Here is a 19,504-nt window from a genome sequence, read left to right as displayed (position 1 = left end):
CATGGCCAGCAAACAGCCAAAAAGGCACATGCTTCCAGTTCTTTTTCCGGCACCAGGCTTCGTCTGCTTATTTGCATAGGAACCGCCCACTTTTTCTCTGCTAGCCGACTCGTCCGGGCTGCCATGAAACTCAGGCAGCAAGCATGCAAGCAGCCAGTGGCTGGGCTTTTCAGTTCAGGTCATTTCAGCCAGCCAGCCATTGTGACAAGAAGCCAGCAAGTCAAGGCATTTGCTGCTTGCTGCTTGCTGCTTGCTGCTGCAGTGTTTGCTATGCAGGCTATTTGGATACAGCTTCAACAGGAGTTTCTTAGGCATCTGCTCGTTCGGACTGAATTAGGCTAGGCAGCAGGCGGCACTCCTGCTCCATGCGAGGAGGAGCTGAAAAGAAAAGAAAGTAAGAAGCCACGCAAAAGAGCAAACAAGACACAGCAAAAAGAAGGAGGCTTTATTTTGTCGTCATTTCATCTTCTTCTTTCTTTGCAAAAGAAAGAGCCAAAAATGCATGTTTGTTTTTTTTCTGTCAGACAGTCATTTGTTTCTATTTTTTGATACAAGCCAAATATCCCCAAAGGGAAGTGCACCGGTCCTGGAGGTACTGCAATACCAGGTCAATGCGTGGAGTGGACAGAGCAAGCTCTTCTTCCATCTCCCTGTTCTAAAAATCCATTTAATATATGGTCCCCAGATAGGGGACGTATCAGATATTAAACTGATAAGAACAGATACTACACTTGATCTTAGCCAAAAGGCCGAGAAGCGATAACCAGAAATGGGCCCCCGCCTGAGCGCCGCCCGACGGCCAGGGGCGCTACGCTTTAGGGAGAAGGGCAGAGGGAGCCGCTGGCTGCCCGCTCGCCTCCTCCCCCAGCAGGCCTGCCTCCAGTCCCTCCGCTCCTCCCGACACAGCCCCGGGGAGTCTATGCAGCAGCGGCGGCGACGACGACGACGGATGCAAAAGCCAAAGACTTTCTATGGAGTAAAGAAAAGCAGCCGCACACACTGCTGGGGGGCCCGCATGGCCAGCAAACAGCCAAAAAGGCACATGCTTCCAGTTCTTTTTCCGGCACCAGGCTTCGTCTGCTTATTTGCATAGGAACCGCCCACTTTTTCTCTGCTAGCCGACTCGTCCGGGCTGCCATGAAACTCAGGCAGCAAGCATGCAAGCAGCCAGTGGCTGGGCTTTTCAGTTCAGGTCATTTCAGCCAGCCAGCCATTGTGACAAGAAGCCAGCAAGTCAAGGCATTTGCTGCTTGCTGCTTGCTGCTTGCTGCTGCAGTGTTTGCTATGCAGGCTATTTGGATACAGCTTCAACAGGAGTTTCTTAGGCATCTGCTCGTTCGGACTGAATTAGGCTAGGCAGCAGGCGGCACTCCTGCTCCATGCGAGGAGGAGCTGAAAAGAAAAGAAAGTAAGAAGCCACGCAAAAGAGCAAACAAGACACAGCAAAAAGAAGGAGGCTTTATTTTGTCGTCATTTCATCTTCTTCTTTCTTTGCAAAAGAAAGAGCCAAAAATGCATGTTTGTTTTTTTTCTGTCAGACAGTCATTTGTTTCTATTTTTTGATACAAGCCAAATATCCCCAAAGGGAAGTGCACCGGTCCTGGAGGTACTGCAATACCAGGTCAATGCGTGGAGTGGACAGAGCAAGCTCTTCTTCCATCTCCCTGTTCTAAAAATCCATTTAATATATGGTCCCCAGATAGGGGACGTATCAGATATTAAACTGATAAGAACAGATTTTTTTTTGTTTTTAAATGTTTATTCACATTTCACATATTTACAATCAGCAAATAATAAAATAAAAATACTTTTCAATCAACCTAAATTTACAAGCGTAAACCTAACACCACATATTTACAATCATTACATAAGGTCCTTTCAAAAAATAAAAATAAACAAATATTAATCCATCAAAAGAAAATCTGTAAAGGAAGAAACTTCCCCTTTATACATAACACCACATAATTTAATTTTACTTTAAACACATCCTTTCTGTTCAAGATTCAATTCCACTAAACCTTAGTTTCTTCATGAACCAAAACACTCTTTATTCTGGATAAAGGACCCATGGTTTTGGCCCTAGTCTCTCTAACAGATCCCTAGTTATCCTTTTCGAATTCTCACTCTCAGGTTCCGTTCTTCCCGCTGCTAAAAACATACGATCATGATACGCATTAACATTATCATTAAATTCTTTTTTTTGCTTTGGGGTTAATTCAACTTTCTTCTCCTCAGTTTTTTTCCCTTCCTTTCTATGTGGACTACCATCCGTTGCTTTTCTGGACCTGTCTGGGGCTACCTTCCCCAAAACCACCTTGTTTTTTGAGGTTTCCCCAGTCTCTATTGCTTTTATCTTACAGGTGCTTCCTTCCTCCCTTCTCCCTTCCTCTCCCCCGCTTTCTCCCACCGATAGAATTCCTCCCTCACTTTCACTTCTACTTGTTCCTCCCACCTTCCGTGTTGGCATCTCTGTTATCTTCCCCCTTTCTATCTCCTTGCTTGGGTGTCTCTTTTCCTCTTTCTGCCCCCCTCCTCTTTCACTTTCTGACGAGGAGACCGACCCCCAATCACTCCCACTACTCCTAGCTGCTTCCAATGTTTTAGTTTCTAGAACTCTAGAATACCCCTCAAAATCACTGTGCTCTTTTTCCCTTGACATAATACTTTCCGGGGTCTCTTCCACCACTTTATCTTGTACTTCCTCCTCCTCGCTAACATCCTCCAGATCTCCGAAAAACTCCCTTTCCTCCTCTCTTTCCTTAAGGACTGCTCTGCCCTCTTTCACCTCCACCAAAAGTATATTCTCTTTTTTCATTTCCTCATATTCCTCTTTTGTGATGTTTTTCCTTTGATGCATTACTTCGTCTAATCTCTTAATAATTTGCATATCTGTACTTCCTCTATGTTGCTTCCTAAAAACTCCTACCCAGAAATCTACCTCTCCTACTGCCCTCTGGAACTCTTCTATTTTTTCATCTAAAGCACTCCTACTTGGTACTTCTCCTATCTGCTCCCTCCCTATCTTCACAACCCTCTCTACTTTCTCTCTAGGCCCCTCCCTCTTCTCTCCCCCTTGACTCTCCTTCCCTTCCATGCTGTCTGCTTCCTGTTTACGTTTTTGGGGCTTCTTTTCCTCCACTGTCACCTCCATTCCCTCCTCCTGTTCTTCACAAGGCTTCCCCTCCCCCCCCTGTGCATCATGAAGTTCCATACTTTCCCCCCCGTTTGGGGCAGGCATACTCACAGACCCTGCTTTCCCACCCTTATCCACAGCCTGATCAAAGTCTCCCCCTTCCTTCTTTTCCCCACCAAAACTTTGAGCCACAGAGTCTTTACCAAAGTCTTTTACAGTCTCTTGAGCCTCCTCTTCTCTGCTGACTCTTGCCATATGGGCATAAGTTCTTTTCGGACATTGCCGAGCCAAATGCCCCCTCACACCACAAATATCACATTTCTTAGGCACCGTACACGTGGCGGCGCCATGCCCCTCCTCCCCACAATTCCGGCACACCATTTCTTTCTTCTCACACCTTTCTTTGGTATGCCCAAACAAATGGCACTTCCTGCAAAACAGGGGTTGTCCAGGATAGTTCAAAAAACCCCTGTTGCCACCAATGCTGAAACTGGCTGGGGGGTGCATCACTCCCCCTATACGTCCCGTATCCTCTTTAAAGCGAACCAGGAAACGTCTTTTGCCATTAAAAGTTCCGTAGAAATTCTTCACTTCCTCACCCCCTTTAACCATCGTGCAGTATCTTTTCAAAAAATCCGCTATGTCCTCCTTCTGCACAAAGGGATTGAACATATGGACCGTGACTGGCTTCTCTCCCAGCGTGAAACAAGGGATAACCTTGATCCCCACCATTGCTGAATCTTTTTCCTTCTCTCTGCTCCTTTCATACGCGTTCCAGCAATCGGCTTCTGATCTGAACGTCACATCAAAAATCCCTTGGTTCGGGAAATCCTGTAGGCAGTACACGTCTCTGATGTCCATCTTCCATAAATCCGTCAACACCATCTCCACGATGTACTTCAGGCGAATTCGGTCTCGCTCGGCCTCCTCGACTAGGAGCCGGATCGTATTCCTTACAGCCATCCATGCTGCCATCGTCCTTCTTTGGTCAGCTCTGGTGCGGCACCCCTATAGCAGCATGCAGCTTTAGCTCTTTCGAGCGATGCTGCAAGGCCGAGGTGCCGGACCGTCGCCTTCCCGTTGGGCCTCCTGACCCAGACACAATGATCTGAGCCAAAAGGCCGAGAAGCGATAACCAGAAATGGGCCCCCGCCTGAGCGCCGCCCGACGGCCAGGGGCGCTACGCTTTAGGGAGAAGGGCAGAGGGAGCCGCTGGCTGCCCGCTCGCCTCCTCCCCCAGCAGGCCTGCCTCCAGTCCCTCCGCTCCTCCCGACACAGCCCCGGGGAGTCTATGCAGCAGCGGCGGCGACGACGACGACGGATGCAAAAGCCAAAGACTTTCTATGGAGTAAAGAAAAGCAGCCGCACACACTGCTGGGGGGCCCGCATGGCCAGCAAACAGCCAAAAAGGCACATGCTTCCAGTTCTTTTTCCGGCACCAGGCTTCGTCTGCTTATTTGCATAGGAACCGCCCACTTTTTCTCTGCTAGCCGACTCGTCCGGGCTGCCATGAAACTCAGGCAGCAAGCATGCAAGCAGCCAGTGGCTGGGCTTTTCAGTTCAGGTCATTTCAGCCAGCCAGCCATTGTGACAAGAAGCCAGCAAGTCAAGGCATTTGCTGCTTGCTGCTTGCTGCTTGCTGCTGCAGTGTTTGCTATGCAGGCTATTTGGATACAGCTTCAACAGGAGTTTCTTAGGCATCTGCTCGTTCGGACTGAATTAGGCTAGGCAGCAGGCGGCACTCCTGCTCCATGCGAGGAGGAGCTGAAAAGAAAAGAAAGTAAGAAGCCACGCAAAAGAGCAAACAAGACACAGCAAAAAGAAGGAGGCTTTATTTTGTCGTCATTTCATCTTCTTCTTTCTTTGCAAAAGAAAGAGCCAAAAATGCATGTTTGTTTTTTTTCTGTCAGACAGTCATTTGTTTCTATTTTTTGATACAAGCCAAATATCCCCAAAGGGAAGTGCACCGGTCCTGGAGGTACTGCAATACCAGGTCAATGCGTGGAGTGGACAGAGCAAGCTCTTCTTCCATCTCCCTGTTCTAAAAATCCATTTAATATATGGTCCCCAGATAGGGGACGTATCAGATATTAAACTGATAAGAACAGATACTACACTTGATCTTAGCCAAAAGGCCGAGAAGCGATAACCAGAAATGGGCCCCCGCCTGAGCGCCGCCCGACGGCCAGGGGCGCTACGCTTTAGGGAGAAGGGCAGAGGGAGCCGCTGGCTGCCCGCTCGCCTCCTCCCCCAGCAGGCCTGCCTCCAGTCCCTCCGCTCCTCCCGACACAGCCCCGGGGAGTCTATGCAGCAGCGGCGGCGACGACGACGACGGATGCAAAAGCCAAAGACTTTCTATGGAGTAAAGAAAAGCAGCCGCACACACTGCTGGGGGGCCCGCATGGCCAGCAAACAGCCAAAAAGGCACATGCTTCCAGTTCTTTTTCCGGCACCAGGCTTCGTCTGCTTATTTGCATAGGAACCGCCCACTTTTTCTCTGCTAGCCGACTCGTCCGGGCTGCCATGAAACTCAGGCAGCAAGCATGCAAGCAGCCAGTGGCTGGGCTTTTCAGTTCAGGTCATTTCAGCCAGCCAGCCATTGTGACAAGAAGCCAGCAAGTCAAGGCATTTGCTGCTTGCTGCTTGCTGCTTGCTGCTGCAGTGTTTGCTATGCAGGCTATTTGGATACAGCTTCAACAGGAGTTTCTTAGGCATCTGCTCGTTCGGACTGAATTAGGCTAGGCAGCAGGCGGCACTCCTGCTCCATGCGAGGAGGAGCTGAAAAGAAAAGAAAGTAAGAAGCCACGCAAAAGAGCAAACAAGACACAGCAAAAAGAAGGAGGCTTTATTTTGTCGTCATTTCATCTTCTTCTTTCTTTGCAAAAGAAAGAGCCAAAAATGCATGTTTGTTTTTTTTCTGTCAGACAGTCATTTGTTTCTATTTTTTGATACAAGCCAAATATCCCCAAAGGGAAGTGCACCGGTCCTGGAGGTACTGCAATACCAGGTCAATGCGTGGAGTGGACAGAGCAAGCTCTTCTTCCATCTCCCTGTTCTAAAAATCCATTTAATATATGGTCCCCAGATAGGGGACGTATCAGATATTAAACTGATAAGAACAGATTTTTTTTTGTTTTCCAAAGTTTTTATTCAAACATAAAGATAAAGTTTACAATTTTTTCACTTTTCGAAAAATAACAAAAAACAGTATACATTACATTAGCATATATACACAATAATACTCATACAGAAACAAACCTACATTCCATAATTTCACATATATCTCTTTCTACTTCAGACCTTTCGAATTTAGTGTACATTTAATTTACGATATAAACACTCAAAAAACTAAATTTCACAAAATTCCAATTTATCAAACAATAAACTTTCTATACTATGCATTAATAAAGCACTCATATTTCACACTTCAGACATATATAATAATTCCTTAACATCCTATTTTCCCTACTAAACTTTCCAATACATTTATATATACCCACCTAATTCATAATACCCATATATTCCATACCCACATCTTTTCAACACATACCCCCCTAATCATTTCAGTGAAAACATCCTTATTCCATCAGTTATCATATATTCCTTTCATTTCAATACCAATCATTTACATTTCTATTTTTTCCTCTTCTTTCATCCTCCTCTCTTCCAAAACCAACTTTTCTTGTATATTTTTTTTTTTTCCCTTCTTACTCTAATTACCCAATCATCATCTTCTCTCTCTTATTTTCCCTCCTCTTTTCTTCTCCTTTTTTCTTCCTCTCCTTTCCATTTTAAATGATCTCGCTCAATCTTTCCTGCAAGTTTCATTACCCTTTCCCAATACTCCTCACTACCTTCCATTACTTCCTCCTCTCCCATACTGTCCCCTTTTCCTTCATCCTTATCTCCTTCTCCGACACTAACTTTTCTTCCACTGTCCTCCTCTTTTCCTTTCTCACTAGTACCAAAACATACCTCCTCCTTTACTTCCTCCGTCCCACTTTCTTCTTGGTATTGCAAACTGTCCTCCTCCTCGCTCATACTGTCCCCCTCACTTTCCCCCTTTTTTCCCCTTCCATCCTCATTAACATACCCTATATTCTCCTCATCTTTTCCCATATCAACCCTTCCCTGTACACCAACATCGTATTCCCTTCTCGCACCATCAAAGTTTCCACACGATTTTTGTGTCTTTGCATTCCCTTTCTCGGGGCACTTGCGTGCCAAATGTCCCGGCTCTGCACAAAAGTCACATCTTTTACTCTCACAGCACTTGGCTGCCATATGTCCTTTTTTCCCACAGTTCCAACAACAAACATCAAAAGACTGTCCTGGAAAGTTCAAAACCCCCCTATTCCTGCCAATGCAGAAACTTGCAGGAGGGTGCAGCATTCCTCTGTCACCGTCTGGGTCCAATCTGAAGCGGACCCAGAACTTCCTTCTCCCATTAAACAGTCCATACTTGTTCTTCATTTCTGCTCCGCCTCTAACTGTTTCACAAAAGCGGGCCAAAAAGTTCTCAATGTCCTCTTTCATGACATAAACATTGAACATCTGTACAATCACCGCCTTCTCCTGCTGTAGAAATCTCGGTATCACTTTGATTCCTCTCATCCTTGGGGTACCTGCTGCCACAACACATCGGTCGTATACCACTTGGCATTCCAGCTCGTCTTTCAGCGTCAAGTCAAAGATTCCCATCTTCAAAAACTCCTGCAGGCAAAAGATTCGTTCAGGATCCACTTCCAACACCTCAAAAAGGATTTCCTCCACGATGTATTCCACACCTCCACTGCTCCGTCTGCACTCATCCAGCTGAAACCGAATGCAGTTCCTCTCGTTTGCGTAGTCCGCCATCTTTATCCTCGTCCTCGTCTCTCCAACACCAACTCAAGATCTGGTGCGGCGCCCTAATAGCAGCAGGTGGGTTTAGCCAGTCACGGCGATCCCACCAGGCAAAGGCACCGGCCCATCACTCTCTTACTTGCTTGTCCGCCTCTGTCCAAACCGGCCGTCCAGGATCAGGTGCGGCGCCCCTAAAGCAGCATGAGGGTTTAGTTCCTGGGGAACGATCCCTCAAGGCCAAGGCGCCGGCCCCTCTCCTTCTCTCTCTCCTGATCGCCTCCCGTGCTCGAGTTAGCGTGACTCCCTCATAGCAGCATGGGTCTTAAGCTCCCCAGGAAGCGATGACCCAAGGCCAAGGAGTCACAGACTCAGCGCAACCTCTCAGCCCAGACACTTGATCTGAGCCAAAAGGCCGAGAAGCGATAACCAGAAATGGGCCCCCGCCTGAGCGCCGCCCGACGGCCAGGGGCGCTACGCTTTAGGGAGAAGGGCAGAGGGAGCCGCTGGCTGCCCGCTCGCCTCCTCCCCCAGCAGGCCTGCCTCCAGTCCCTCCGCTCCTCCCGACACAGCCCCGGGGAGTCTATGCAGCAGCGGCGGCGACGACGACGACGGATGCAAAAGCCAAAGACTTTCTATGGAGTAAAGAAAAGCAGCCGCACACACTGCTGGGGGGCCCGCATGGCCAGCAAACAGCCAAAAAGGCACATGCTTCCAGTTCTTTTTCCGGCACCAGGCTTCGTCTGCTTATTTGCATAGGAACCGCCCACTTTTTCTCTGCTAGCCGACTCGTCCGGGCTGCCATGAAACTCAGGCAGCAAGCATGCAAGCAGCCAGTGGCTGGGCTTTTCAGTTCAGGTCATTTCAGCCAGCCAGCCATTGTGACAAGAAGCCAGCAAGTCAAGGCATTTGCTGCTTGCTGCTTGCTGCTTGCTGCTGCAGTGTTTGCTATGCAGGCTATTTGGATACAGCTTCAACAGGAGTTTCTTAGGCATCTGCTCGTTCGGACTGAATTAGGCTAGGCAGCAGGCGGCACTCCTGCTCCATGCGAGGAGGAGCTGAAAAGAAAAGAAAGTAAGAAGCCACGCAAAAGAGCAAACAAGACACAGCAAAAAGAAGGAGGCTTTATTTTGTCGTTATTTCATCTTCTTCTTTCTTTGCAAAAGAAAGAGCCAAAAATGCATGTTTGTTTTTTTTCTGTCAGACAGTCATTTGTTTCTATTTTTTGATACAAGCCAAATATCCCCAAAGGGAAGTGCACCGGTCCTGGAGGTACTGCAATACCAGGTCAATGCGTGGAGTGGACAGAGCAAGCTCTTCTTCCATCTCCCTGTTCTAAAAATCCATTTAATATATGGTCCCCAGATAGGGGACGTATCAGATATTAAACTGATAAGAACAGATACTACACTTGATCTTAGCCAAAAGGCCGAGAAGCGATAACCAGAAATGGGCCCCCGCCTGAGCGCCGCCCGACGGCCAGGGGCGCTACGCTTTAGGGAGAAGGGCAGAGGGAGCCGCTGGCTGCCCGCTCGCCTCCTCCCCCAGCAGGCCTGCCTCCAGTCCCTCCGCTCCTCCCGACACAGCCCCGGGGAGTCTATGCAGCAGCGGCGGCGACGACGACGACGGATGCAAAAGCCAAAGACTTTCTATGGAGTAAAGAAAAGCAGCCGCACACACTGCTGGGGGGCCCGCATGGCCAGCAAACAGCCAAAAAGGCACATGCTTCCAGTTCTTTTTCCGGCACCAGGCTTCGTCTGCTTATTTGCATAGGAACCGCCCACTTTTTCTCTGCTAGCCGACTCGTCCGGGCTGCCATGAAACTCAGGCAGCAAGCATGCAAGCAGCCAGTGGCTGGGCTTTTCAGTTCAGGTCATTTCAGCCAGCCAGCCATTGTGACAAGAAGCCAGCAAGTCAAGGCATTTGCTGCTTGCTGCTTGCTGCTTGCTGCTGCAGTGTTTGCTATGCAGGCTATTTGGATACAGCTTCAACAGGAGTTTCTTAGGCATCTGCTCGTTCGGACTGAATTAGGCTAGGCAGCAGGCGGCACTCCTGCTCCATGCGAGGAGGAGCTGAAAAGAAAAGAAAGTAAGAAGCCACGCAAAAGAGCAAACAAGACACAGCAAAAAGAAGGAGGCTTTATTTTGTCGTCATTTCATCTTCTTCTTTCTTTGCAAAAGAAAGAGCCAAAAATGCATGTTTGTTTTTTTTCTGTCAGACAGTCATTTGTTTCTATTTTTTGATACAAGCCAAATATCCCCAAAGGGAAGTGCACCGGTCCTGGAGGTACTGCAATACCAGGTCAATGCGTGGAGTGGACAGAGCAAGCTCTTCTTCCATCTCCCTGTTCTAAAAATCCATTTAATATATGGTCCCCAGATAGGGGACGTATCAGATATTAAACTGATAAGAACAGATACTACACTTGATCTTAGCCAAAAGGCCGAGAAGCGATAACCAGAAATGGGCCCCCGCCTGAGCGCCGCCCGACGGCCAGGGGCGCTACGCTTTAGGGAGAAGGGCAGAGGGAGCCGCTGGCTGCCCGCTCGCCTCCTCCCCCAGCAGGCCTGCCTCCAGTCCCTCCGCTCCTCCCGACACAGCCCCGGGGAGTCTATGCAGCAGCGGCGGCGACGACGACGACGGATGCAAAAGCCAAAGACTTTCTATGGAGTAAAGAAAAGCAGCCGCACACACTGCTGGGGGGCCCGCATGGCCAGCAAACAGCCAAAAAGGCACATGCTTCCAGTTCTTTTTCCGGCACCAGGCTTCGTCTGCTTATTTGCATAGGAACCGCCCACTTTTTCTCTGCTAGCCGACTCGTCCGGGCTGCCATGAAACTCAGGCAGCAAGCATGCAAGCAGCCAGTGGCTGGGCTTTTCAGTTCAGGTCATTTCAGCCAGCCAGCCATTGTGACAAGAAGCCAGCAAGTCAAGGCATTTGCTGCTTGCTGCTTGCTGCTTGCTGCTGCAGTGTTTGCTATGCAGGCTATTTGGATACAGCTTCAACAGGAGTTTCTTAGGCATCTGCTCGTTCGGACTGAATTAGGCTAGGCAGCAGGCGGCACTCCTGCTCCATGCGAGGAGGAGCTGAAAAGAAAAGAAAGTAAGAAGCCACGCAAAAGAGCAAACAAGACACAGCAAAAAGAAGGAGGCTTTATTTTGTCGTCATTTCATCTTCTTCTTTCTTTGCAAAAGAAAGAGCCAAAAATGCATGTTTGTTTTTTTTCTGTCAGACAGTCATTTGTTTCTATTTTTTGATACAAGCCAAATATCCCCAAAGGGAAGTGCACCGGTCCTGGAGGTACTGCAATACCAGGTCAATGCGTGGAGTGGACAGAGCAAGCTCTTCTTCCATCTCCCTGTTCTAAAAATCCATTTAATATATGGTCCCCAGATAGGGGACGTATCAGATATTAAACTGATAAGAACAGATACTACACTTGATCTTAGCCAAAAGGCCGAGAAGCGATAACCAGAAATGGGCCCCCGCCTGAGCGCCGCCCGACGGCCAGGGGCGCTACGCTTTAGGGAGAAGGGCAGAGGGAGCCGCTGGCTGCCCGCTCGCCTCCTCCCCCAGCAGGCCTGCCTCCAGTCCCTCCGCTCCTCCCGACACAGCCCCGGGGAGTCTATGCAGCAGCGGCGGCGACGACGACGACGGATGCAAAAGCCAAAGACTTTCTATGGAGTAAAGAAAAGCAGCCGCACACACTGCTGGGGGGCCCGCATGGCCAGCAAACAGCCAAAAAGGCACATGCTTCCAGTTCTTTTTCCGGCACCAGGCTTCGTCTGCTTATTTGCATAGGAACCGCCCACTTTTTCTCTGCTAGCCGACTCGTCCGGGCTGCCATGAAACTCAGGCAGCAAGCATGCAAGCAGCCAGTGGCTGGGCTTTTCAGTTCAGGTCATTTCAGCCAGCCAGCCATTGTGACAAGAAGCCAGCAAGTCAAGGCATTTGCTGCTTGCTGCTTGCTGCTTGCTGCTGCAGTGTTTGCTATGCAGGCTATTTGGATACAGCTTCAACAGGAGTTTCTTAGGCATCTGCTCGTTCGGACTGAATTAGGCTAGGCAGCAGGCGGCACTCCTGCTCCATGCGAGGAGGAGCTGAAAAGAAAAGAAAGTAAGAAGCCACGCAAAAGAGCAAACAAGACACAGCAAAAAGAAGGAGGCTTTATTTTGTCGTCATTTCATCTTCTTCTTTCTTTGCAAAAGAAAGAGCCAAAAATGCATGTTTGTTTTTTTTCTGTCAGACAGTCATTTGTTTCTATTTTTTGATACAAGCCAAATATCCCCAAAGGGAAGTGCACCGGTCCTGGAGGTACTGCAATACCAGGTCAATGCGTGGAGTGGACAGAGCAAGCTCTTCTTCCATCTCCCTGTTCTAAAAATCCATTTAATATATGGTCCCCAGATAGGGGACGTATCAGATATTAAACTGATAAGAACAGATACTACACTTGATCTTAGCCAAAAGGCCGAGAAGCGATAACCAGAAATGGGCCCCCGCCTGAGCGCCGCCCGACGGCCAGGGGCGCTACGCTTTAGGGAGAAGGGCAGAGGGAGCCGCTGGCTGCCCGCTCGCCTCCTCCCCCAGCAGGCCTGCCTCCAGTCCCTCCGCTCCTCCCGACACAGCCCCGGGGAGTCTATGCAGCAGCGGCGGCGACGACGACGACGGATGCAAAAGCCAAAGACTTTCTATGGAGTAAAGAAAAGCAGCCGCACACACTGCTGGGGGGCCCGCATGGCCAGCAAACAGCCAAAAAGGCACATGCTTCCAGTTCTTTTTCCGGCACCAGGCTTCGTCTGCTTATTTGCATAGGAACCGCCCACTTTTTCTCTGCTAGCCGACTCGTCCGGGCTGCCATGAAACTCAGGCAGCAAGCATGCAAGCAGCCAGTGGCTGGGCTTTTCAGTTCAGGTCATTTCAGCCAGCCAGCCATTGTGACAAGAAGCCAGCAAGTCAAGGCATTTGCTGCTTGCTGCTTGCTGCTTGCTGCTGCAGTGTTTGCTATGCAGGCTATTTGGATACAGCTTCAACAGGAGTTTCTTAGGCATCTGCTCGTTCGGACTGAATTAGGCTAGGCAGCAGGCGGCACTCCTGCTCCATGCGAGGAGGAGCTGAAAAGAAAAGAAAGTAAGAAGCCACGCAAAAGAGCAAACAAGACACAGCAAAAAGAAGGAGGCTTTATTTTGTCGTCATTTCATCTTCTTCTTTCTTTGCAAAAGAAAGAGCCAAAAATGCATGTTTGTTTTTTTTCTGTCAGACAGTCATTTGTTTCTATTTTTTGATACAAGCCAAATATCCCCAAAGGGAAGTGCACCGGTCCTGGAGGTACTGCAATACCAGGTCAATGCGTGGAGTGGACAGAGCAAGCTCTTCTTCCATCTCCCTGTTCTAAAAATCCATTTAATATATGGTCCCCAGATAGGGGACGTATCAGATATTAAACTGATAAGAACAGATACTACACTTGATCTTAGCCAAAAGGCCGAGAAGCGATAACCAGAAATGGGCCCCCGCCTGAGCGCCGCCCGACGGCCAGGGGCGCTACGCTTTAGGGAGAAGGGCAGAGGGAGCCGCTGGCTGCCCGCTCGCCTCCTCCCCCAGCAGGCCTGCCTCCAGTCCCTCCGCTCCTCCCGACACAGCCCCGGGGAGTCTATGCAGCAGCGGCGGCGACGACGACGACGGATGCAAAAGCCAAAGACTTTCTATGGAGTAAAGAAAAGCAGCCGCACACACTGCTGGGGGGCCCGCATGGCCAGCAAACAGCCAAAAAGGCACATGCTTCCAGTTCTTTTTCCGGCACCAGGCTTCGTCTGCTTATTTGCATAGGAACCGCCCACTTTTTCTCTGCTAGCCGACTCGTCCGGGCTGCCATGAAACTCAGGCAGCAAGCATGCAAGCAGCCAGTGGCTGGGCTTTTCAGTTCAGGTCATTTCAGCCAGCCAGCCATTGTGACAAGAAGCCAGCAAGTCAAGGCATTTGCTGCTTGCTGCTTGCTGCTTGCTGCTGCAGTGTTTGCTATGCAGGCTATTTGGATACAGCTTCAACAGGAGTTTCTTAGGCATCTGCTCGTTCGGACTGAATTAGGCTAGGCAGCAGGCGGCACTCCTGCTCCATGCGAGGAGGAGCTGAAAAGAAAAGAAAGTAAGAAGCCACGCAAAAGAGCAAACAAGACACAGCAAAAAGAAGGAGGCTTTATTTTGTCGTCATTTCATCTTCTTCTTTCTTTGCAAAAGAAAGAGCCAAAAATGCATGTTTGTTTTTTTTCTGTCAGACAGTCATTTGTTTCTATTTTTTGATACAAGCCAAATATCCCCAAAGGGAAGTGCACCGGTCCTGGAGGTACTGCAATACCAGGTCAATGCGTGGAGTGGACAGAGCAAGCTCTTCTTCCATCTCCCTGTTCTAAAAATCCATTTAATATATGGTCCCCAGATAGGGGACGTATCAGATATTAAACTGATAAGAACAGATTTTTTTTTTTTTTTTTTTTTTTTCCTCCCGAGAGGGTCCACCCTCTCGCTCATCGGATCCCAGTCCACTTCAGTGGATAGGGAGCTTGCCCTTGGACTGTCCAACCGAAGTCAGACCCGCCCTTGGTGCCCAGTTTCCCTGGAGGTTTCAGCCCGAAAGCCTAGGTCTCCAGGGACATTGATGCCTTCCTCCGTTAGGATTCAGGACATCCGTCTCTTCCTCCCTCTGGCCCGAGGCCCGCAGGGGAGTTCACATCATATCCCCTCTTTCGAGGGTTGTGCGGGTGCACCCCAGCCCCGAAGGGCTGGTTGTTCGAATGCCATCCCCCCTTAGCCCGAAGGCTCAGGGGTTCTGTGGTCCTGGGCCTGGACACCACCTCTCAACTAGCTAGAGGGCCAAATGCTTGCCACAGACCTTTCCTACTGGAGCCCATGTAGGATAGTACTGCATTTGGTCATAGCTGTGCAGGTCGAGAGGAGCACTCATCTCGCTTGATCTTAGCCAAAAGGCCGAGAAGCGATAACCAGAAATGGGCCCCCGCCTGAGCGCCGCCCGACGGCCAGGGGCGCTACGCTTTAGGGAGAAGGGCAGAGGGAGCCGCTGGCTGCCCGCTCGCCTCCTCCCCCAGCAGGCCTGCCTCCAGTCCCTCCGCTCCTCCCGACACAGCCCCGGGGAGTCTATGCAGCAGCGGCGGCGACGACGACGACGGATGCAAAAGCCAAAGACTTTCTATGGAGTAAAGAAAAGCAGCCGCACACACTGCTGGGGGGCCCGCATGGCCAGCAAACAGCCAAAAAGGCACATGCTTCCAGTTCTTTTTCCGGCACCAGGCTTCGTCTGCTTATTTGCATAGGAACCGCCCACTTTTTCTCTGCTAGCCGACTCGTCCGGGCTGCCATGAAACTCAGGCAGCAAGCATGCAAGCAGCCAGTGGCTGGGCTTTTCAGTTCAGGTCATTTCAGCCAGCCAGCCATTGTGACAAGAAGCCAGCAAGTCAAGGCATTTGCTGCTTGCTGCTTGCTGCTTGCTGCTGCAGTGTTTGCTATGCAGGCTATTTGGATACAGCTTCAACAGGAGTTTCTTAGGCATCTGCTCGTTCGGACTGAATTAGGCTAGGCAGCAGGCGGCACTCCTGCTCCATGCGAGGAGGAGCTGAAAAGAAAAGAAAGTAAGAAGCCACGCAAAAGAGCAAACAAGACACAGCAAAAAGAAGGAGGCTTTATTTTGTCGTCATTTCATCTTCTTCTTTCTTTGCAAAAGAAAGAGCCAAAAATGCATGTTTGTTTTTTTTCTGTCAGACAGTCATTTGTTTCTATTTTTTGATACAAGCCAAATATCCCCAAAGGGAAGTGCACCGGTCCTGGAGGTACTGCAATACCAGGTCAATGCGTGGAGTGGACAGAGCAAGCTCTTCTTCCATCTCCCTGTTCTAAAAATCCATTTAATATATGGTCCCCAGATAGGGGACGTATCAGATATTAAACTGATAAGAACAGATTTTTTTTTTTTTTTTTTTTTTTTTTTTTGTTTTAAAGTTGTTTATTTGTGCATAATTTATTTTACAACATTTAAAACTTTTCAAGAACATATATAACATTTTGGAATATATCTCTTCTAAAATAGAAAACATATCAACGTAAACTCTATCATTTTATGTTCTAAACCATTCAAATTTTAAACATTTCTATACATCTCTTTTTTTCCGAGCACTAATTGAGGACCCTGGTTTTATTTTTAAACCTGCTTCAATTGATTGTATATTTTTCTCTATTATTTCTAAATTTGATTTCTCATCTGCATTATCCCACACTAGTAAAAGTCTTTGGAGTTCTAGTCTATTGTTTATCTCGTGTTCTTTCACTCTTGCTTTTTTCTTCTCAAGATAGATTCTTTCCTTTTCAGCTGCTTCCTTTGCTATATCTTCTTCACTAGTTCTGCTTATTTTCCTCTGGACTTTTCCTTTCCCCTGTATTTGACCCATTCCCTGATTTTTTTGGGAGGATGAACTCTCACTCTTACCACCTCTCTTTTGTGATTCACCGTCACCACTCTCCACCGTTGATACTGCTCCTCCTTCACTCTCACTCCTACTTGTCCCCCCCACTTTCCGTTCTGGCATACTTGTTTCCTTCCCTCCCCCTTCACTTTCTGACGAGGAGATCGGTCCCCAATCACTCCCACTACTTCTCGCTACTTCCAGTGTTTTAGTTTCCGGAACACTAGGATACCCCTCAGAATCACCACGCTCTTTCTCCCTTGGCATGATGCTTTCCGGGGTCTCCTCCACAACTAGATCTTGTACTTTCTCCTCCTCGCTAACATCCTCCAGTTCTCCTACATATTCCCTTTCCTCCTCTCTTTCCTTGAGGACTGCTCTGCCCTCTTTTACCTCCACCAAATGTATATTCTCTTTTTTCATTTCCTCATATTTCTCTTTTGTGATGTTTTTCCTCTGGTGCATTACTTCATCTAATCTCTTTATAATTTGTAGCTCTGTACTTCCTACATGTTGCTTCCTAAAAATGTCTACCCAAAAATCTACTTCCCCTACTGCGCTCTGGAACTCATCCATTTTCTCCAATAAAGCACTCCTATGTGGTACTTCTCCTATCTGTTCCCTCCCTATCTTCACCACCCTCTCTACTTTCTCTCTAGGCCCCTCTCTCTTCTCTCCCCCTTGGCCCTCCTTCCTTTCTGCTTCCTGTTCATTTTTACGTTTTTGGGGCTTCTTTTCCCCCACTGTAACCTCCATTCCCTCCTCCTTTTCTTCACAAGGCATCCCCTCTCCCCCCTGTGTATCATGAAAATCCATACTTTCCCCCCAGTTTGGGGCAGGCGTATTCACAGACCCTGCTTCCCCACCCTTATCCACATCCTGATCAAAATCTCCTCCTTCCTTCTTTTCCCCACCAAAACTTTGAGCCACAGAGTCCAAGAAAATATCTTCCTCTCTTTTTTCCTGGGCTTCTTTCTCTCGTCCTTCCTGCCCAGTTTCAAACCCACCTCTGGTCGTCTGGGCGTAGGACCTCCTTTTTGAACACTGGCGGTATAAATGTCCACTTTCTCCACACAGATCACACTTCTTCGGGACGCTACAGTGTGCTGCTGTGTGCCCCTCCTCCCCGCAATTCCGGCACACTATCCCCGTTTTCTCACATTCGTCCTTAGTATGTCCGTACTGAGAACAGTTTCTACAGTAGGTGGGTTGTCCCGGGTAAAAAAGAAACCCCCTATTGCCACCAATACTGAAACTCGATGGTGGGTGTAACACTCCCCCCGTACTGGAAAGGTCCGGCTTAAAATGCACCCAAAAGCGCCTTTTCCCATTGTACATATTATAGGAGTTCTTCATTTCCACTCCTCCTTTAACCGCCGTGCAGTACCTTCTTAAGAAAAGGATAATATCCGCCGTCTGTACATACGGGTTGTACATATGGACTACCACTGATCTTTCACCCATCATGTAACTGGGTTCTACGGTAATCCCTCTCATCCTTGGGTCGTTCGCTGCATCTTTACACTTCTGGTAGACATTTAGGCAATCGCTTTCTCCCACCAGCGTTAGATCGAAAATTCCTTGTCTAGGGAAATCTTGAAGGCAGTAGATTTTCACTCCACTCAGACCAGCGATTTCTCCCAGCACCTTCTCCACAAAGCACGACAGTCCCACTCGTCCTCTCTCCTCCTCCACGACCTGAAATCGTAAGGTGTTCCTTAGGCTCGCTCCCGCAGCCATCGTCCTTGTCCTCGCTTTCTCGAGGTTCAGGTGCGGCACCCCAAAAGCAGCATGCAGCTTAAGCTCATAAGAGCGATGCTGCAAGGCAAAGGTGCCGGCCCCTCACACTCTGTCTCGTGTTCGCCCTCTGGAACGCACAGGATGTTGTACCTCCCCAATAGCTGCAATACGGCTTAAGACCCCAGAGGGGCCGATGCCGCAAGGCCGAGGAGGCACTATCCCTGCTGGCCCTCTGACTTCGACACTTGGTCTTAGCCAAAAGGCCGAGAAGCGATAACCAGAAATGGGCCCCCGCCTGAGCGCCGCCCGACGGCCAGGGGCGCTACGCTTTAGGGAGAAGGGCAGAGGGAGCCGCTGGCTGCCCGCTCGCCTCCTCCCCCAGCAGGCCTGCCTCCAGTCCCTCCGCTCCTCCCGACACAGCCCCGGGGAGTCTATGCAGCAGCGGCGGCGACGACGACGACGGATGCAAAAGCCAAAGACTTTCTATGGAGTAAAGAAAAGCAGCCGCACACACTGCTGGGGGGCCCGCATGGCCAGCAAACAGCCAAAAAGGCACATGCTTCCAGTTCTTTTTCCGGCACCAGGCTTCGTCTGCTTATTTGCATAGGAACCGCCCACTTTTTCTCTGCTAGCCGACTCGTCCGGGCTGCCATGAAACTCAGGCAGCAAGCATGCAAGCAGCCAGTGGCTGGGCTTTTCAGTTCAGGTCATTTCAGCCAGCCAGCCATTGTGACAAGAAGCCAGCAAGTCAAGGCATTTGCTGCTTGCTGCTTGCTGCTTGCTGCTGCAGTGTTTGCTATGCAGGCTATTTGGATACAGCTTCAACAGGAGTTTCTTAGGCATCTGCTCGTTCGGACTGAATTAGGCTAGGCAGCAGGCGGCACTCCTGCTCCATGCGAGGAGGAGCTGAAAAGAAAAGAAAGTAAGAAGCCACGCAAAAGAGCAAACAAGACACAGCAAAAAGAAGGAGGCTTTATTTTGTCGTCATTTCATCTTCTTCTTTCTTTGCAAAAGAAAGAGCCAAAAATGCATGTTTGTTTTTTTTCTGTCAGACAGTCATTTGTTTCTATTTTTTGATACAAGCCAAATATCCCCAAAGGGAAGTGCACCGGTCCTGGAGGTACTGCAATACCAGGTCAATGCGTGGAGTGGACAGAGCAAGCTCTTCTTCCATCTCCCTGTTCTAAAAATCCATTTAATATATGGTCCCCAGATAGGGGACGTATCAGATATTAAACTGATAAGAACAGATACTACACTTGATCTTAGCCAAAAGGCCGAGAAGCGATAACCAGAAATGGGCCCCCGCCTGAGCGCCG

General features: G+C 49.1%; 11 non-coding genes and 1 pseudogene across 11 annotated transcripts; all 12 read right to left on the bottom strand.

Moving 5' to 3' along the window:
- Positions 1-570: 570 nt before the first annotated feature.
- On the bottom strand, positions 571-761 carry LOC142485471 (U2 spliceosomal RNA). The gene has a single exon (XR_012798514.1). It is a non-coding gene; the product is annotated as a U2 spliceosomal RNA (small nuclear RNA).
- An 823-nt stretch (positions 762-1,584) lies between these two features.
- LOC142485526 (U2 spliceosomal RNA) lies at positions 1,585-1,806 on the bottom strand (annotated as a pseudogene).
- Positions 1,807-5,089: 3,283 nt separating this feature from the next.
- Positions 5,090-5,280, bottom strand: LOC142485470 (U2 spliceosomal RNA). Its single transcript, XR_012798513.1, has one exon. It is a non-coding gene; the product is annotated as a U2 spliceosomal RNA (small nuclear RNA).
- Positions 5,281-6,103: 823 nt separating this feature from the next.
- Positions 6,104-6,297, bottom strand: LOC142485524 (U2 spliceosomal RNA). Its single transcript, XR_012798559.1, has one exon. It is a non-coding gene; the product is annotated as a U2 spliceosomal RNA (small nuclear RNA).
- Positions 6,298-9,225: 2,928 nt separating this feature from the next.
- LOC142485469 (U2 spliceosomal RNA) lies at positions 9,226-9,416 on the bottom strand. The gene has a single exon (XR_012798512.1). It is a non-coding gene; the product is annotated as a U2 spliceosomal RNA (small nuclear RNA).
- An 823-nt stretch (positions 9,417-10,239) lies between these two features.
- Positions 10,240-10,430, bottom strand: LOC142485468 (U2 spliceosomal RNA). Its single transcript, XR_012798511.1, has one exon. It is a non-coding gene; the product is annotated as a U2 spliceosomal RNA (small nuclear RNA).
- Positions 10,431-11,253: 823 nt separating this feature from the next.
- LOC142485467 (U2 spliceosomal RNA) lies at positions 11,254-11,444 on the bottom strand. Its single transcript, XR_012798510.1, has one exon. It is a non-coding gene; the product is annotated as a U2 spliceosomal RNA (small nuclear RNA).
- Positions 11,445-12,267: 823 nt separating this feature from the next.
- Positions 12,268-12,458, bottom strand: LOC142485466 (U2 spliceosomal RNA). Its single transcript, XR_012798509.1, has one exon. It is a non-coding gene; the product is annotated as a U2 spliceosomal RNA (small nuclear RNA).
- Positions 12,459-13,281: 823 nt separating this feature from the next.
- Positions 13,282-13,472, bottom strand: LOC142485465 (U2 spliceosomal RNA). The gene has a single exon (XR_012798508.1). It is a non-coding gene; the product is annotated as a U2 spliceosomal RNA (small nuclear RNA).
- Positions 13,473-14,295: 823 nt separating this feature from the next.
- On the bottom strand, positions 14,296-14,486 carry LOC142485539 (U2 spliceosomal RNA). The gene has a single exon (XR_012798566.1). It is a non-coding gene; the product is annotated as a U2 spliceosomal RNA (small nuclear RNA).
- Positions 14,487-15,793: 1,307 nt separating this feature from the next.
- Positions 15,794-15,988, bottom strand: LOC142485536 (U2 spliceosomal RNA). The gene has a single exon (XR_012798565.1). It is a non-coding gene; the product is annotated as a U2 spliceosomal RNA (small nuclear RNA).
- Positions 15,989-19,283: 3,295 nt separating this feature from the next.
- Positions 19,284-19,474, bottom strand: LOC142485464 (U2 spliceosomal RNA). The gene has a single exon (XR_012798507.1). It is a non-coding gene; the product is annotated as a U2 spliceosomal RNA (small nuclear RNA).
- Between the last annotated feature and the right edge of the window lie 30 nt (positions 19,475-19,504).

The sequence above is a fragment of the Ascaphus truei genome, unplaced genomic scaffold (assembly GCF_040206685.1).
Source record: "Ascaphus truei isolate aAscTru1 unplaced genomic scaffold, aAscTru1.hap1 HAP1_SCAFFOLD_605, whole genome shotgun sequence".
Classification (NCBI taxonomy): Eukaryota; Metazoa; Chordata; class Amphibia; order Anura; family Ascaphidae; genus Ascaphus; species Ascaphus truei.
This window is presented reverse-complemented; position numbering and strand designations above follow the sequence as displayed.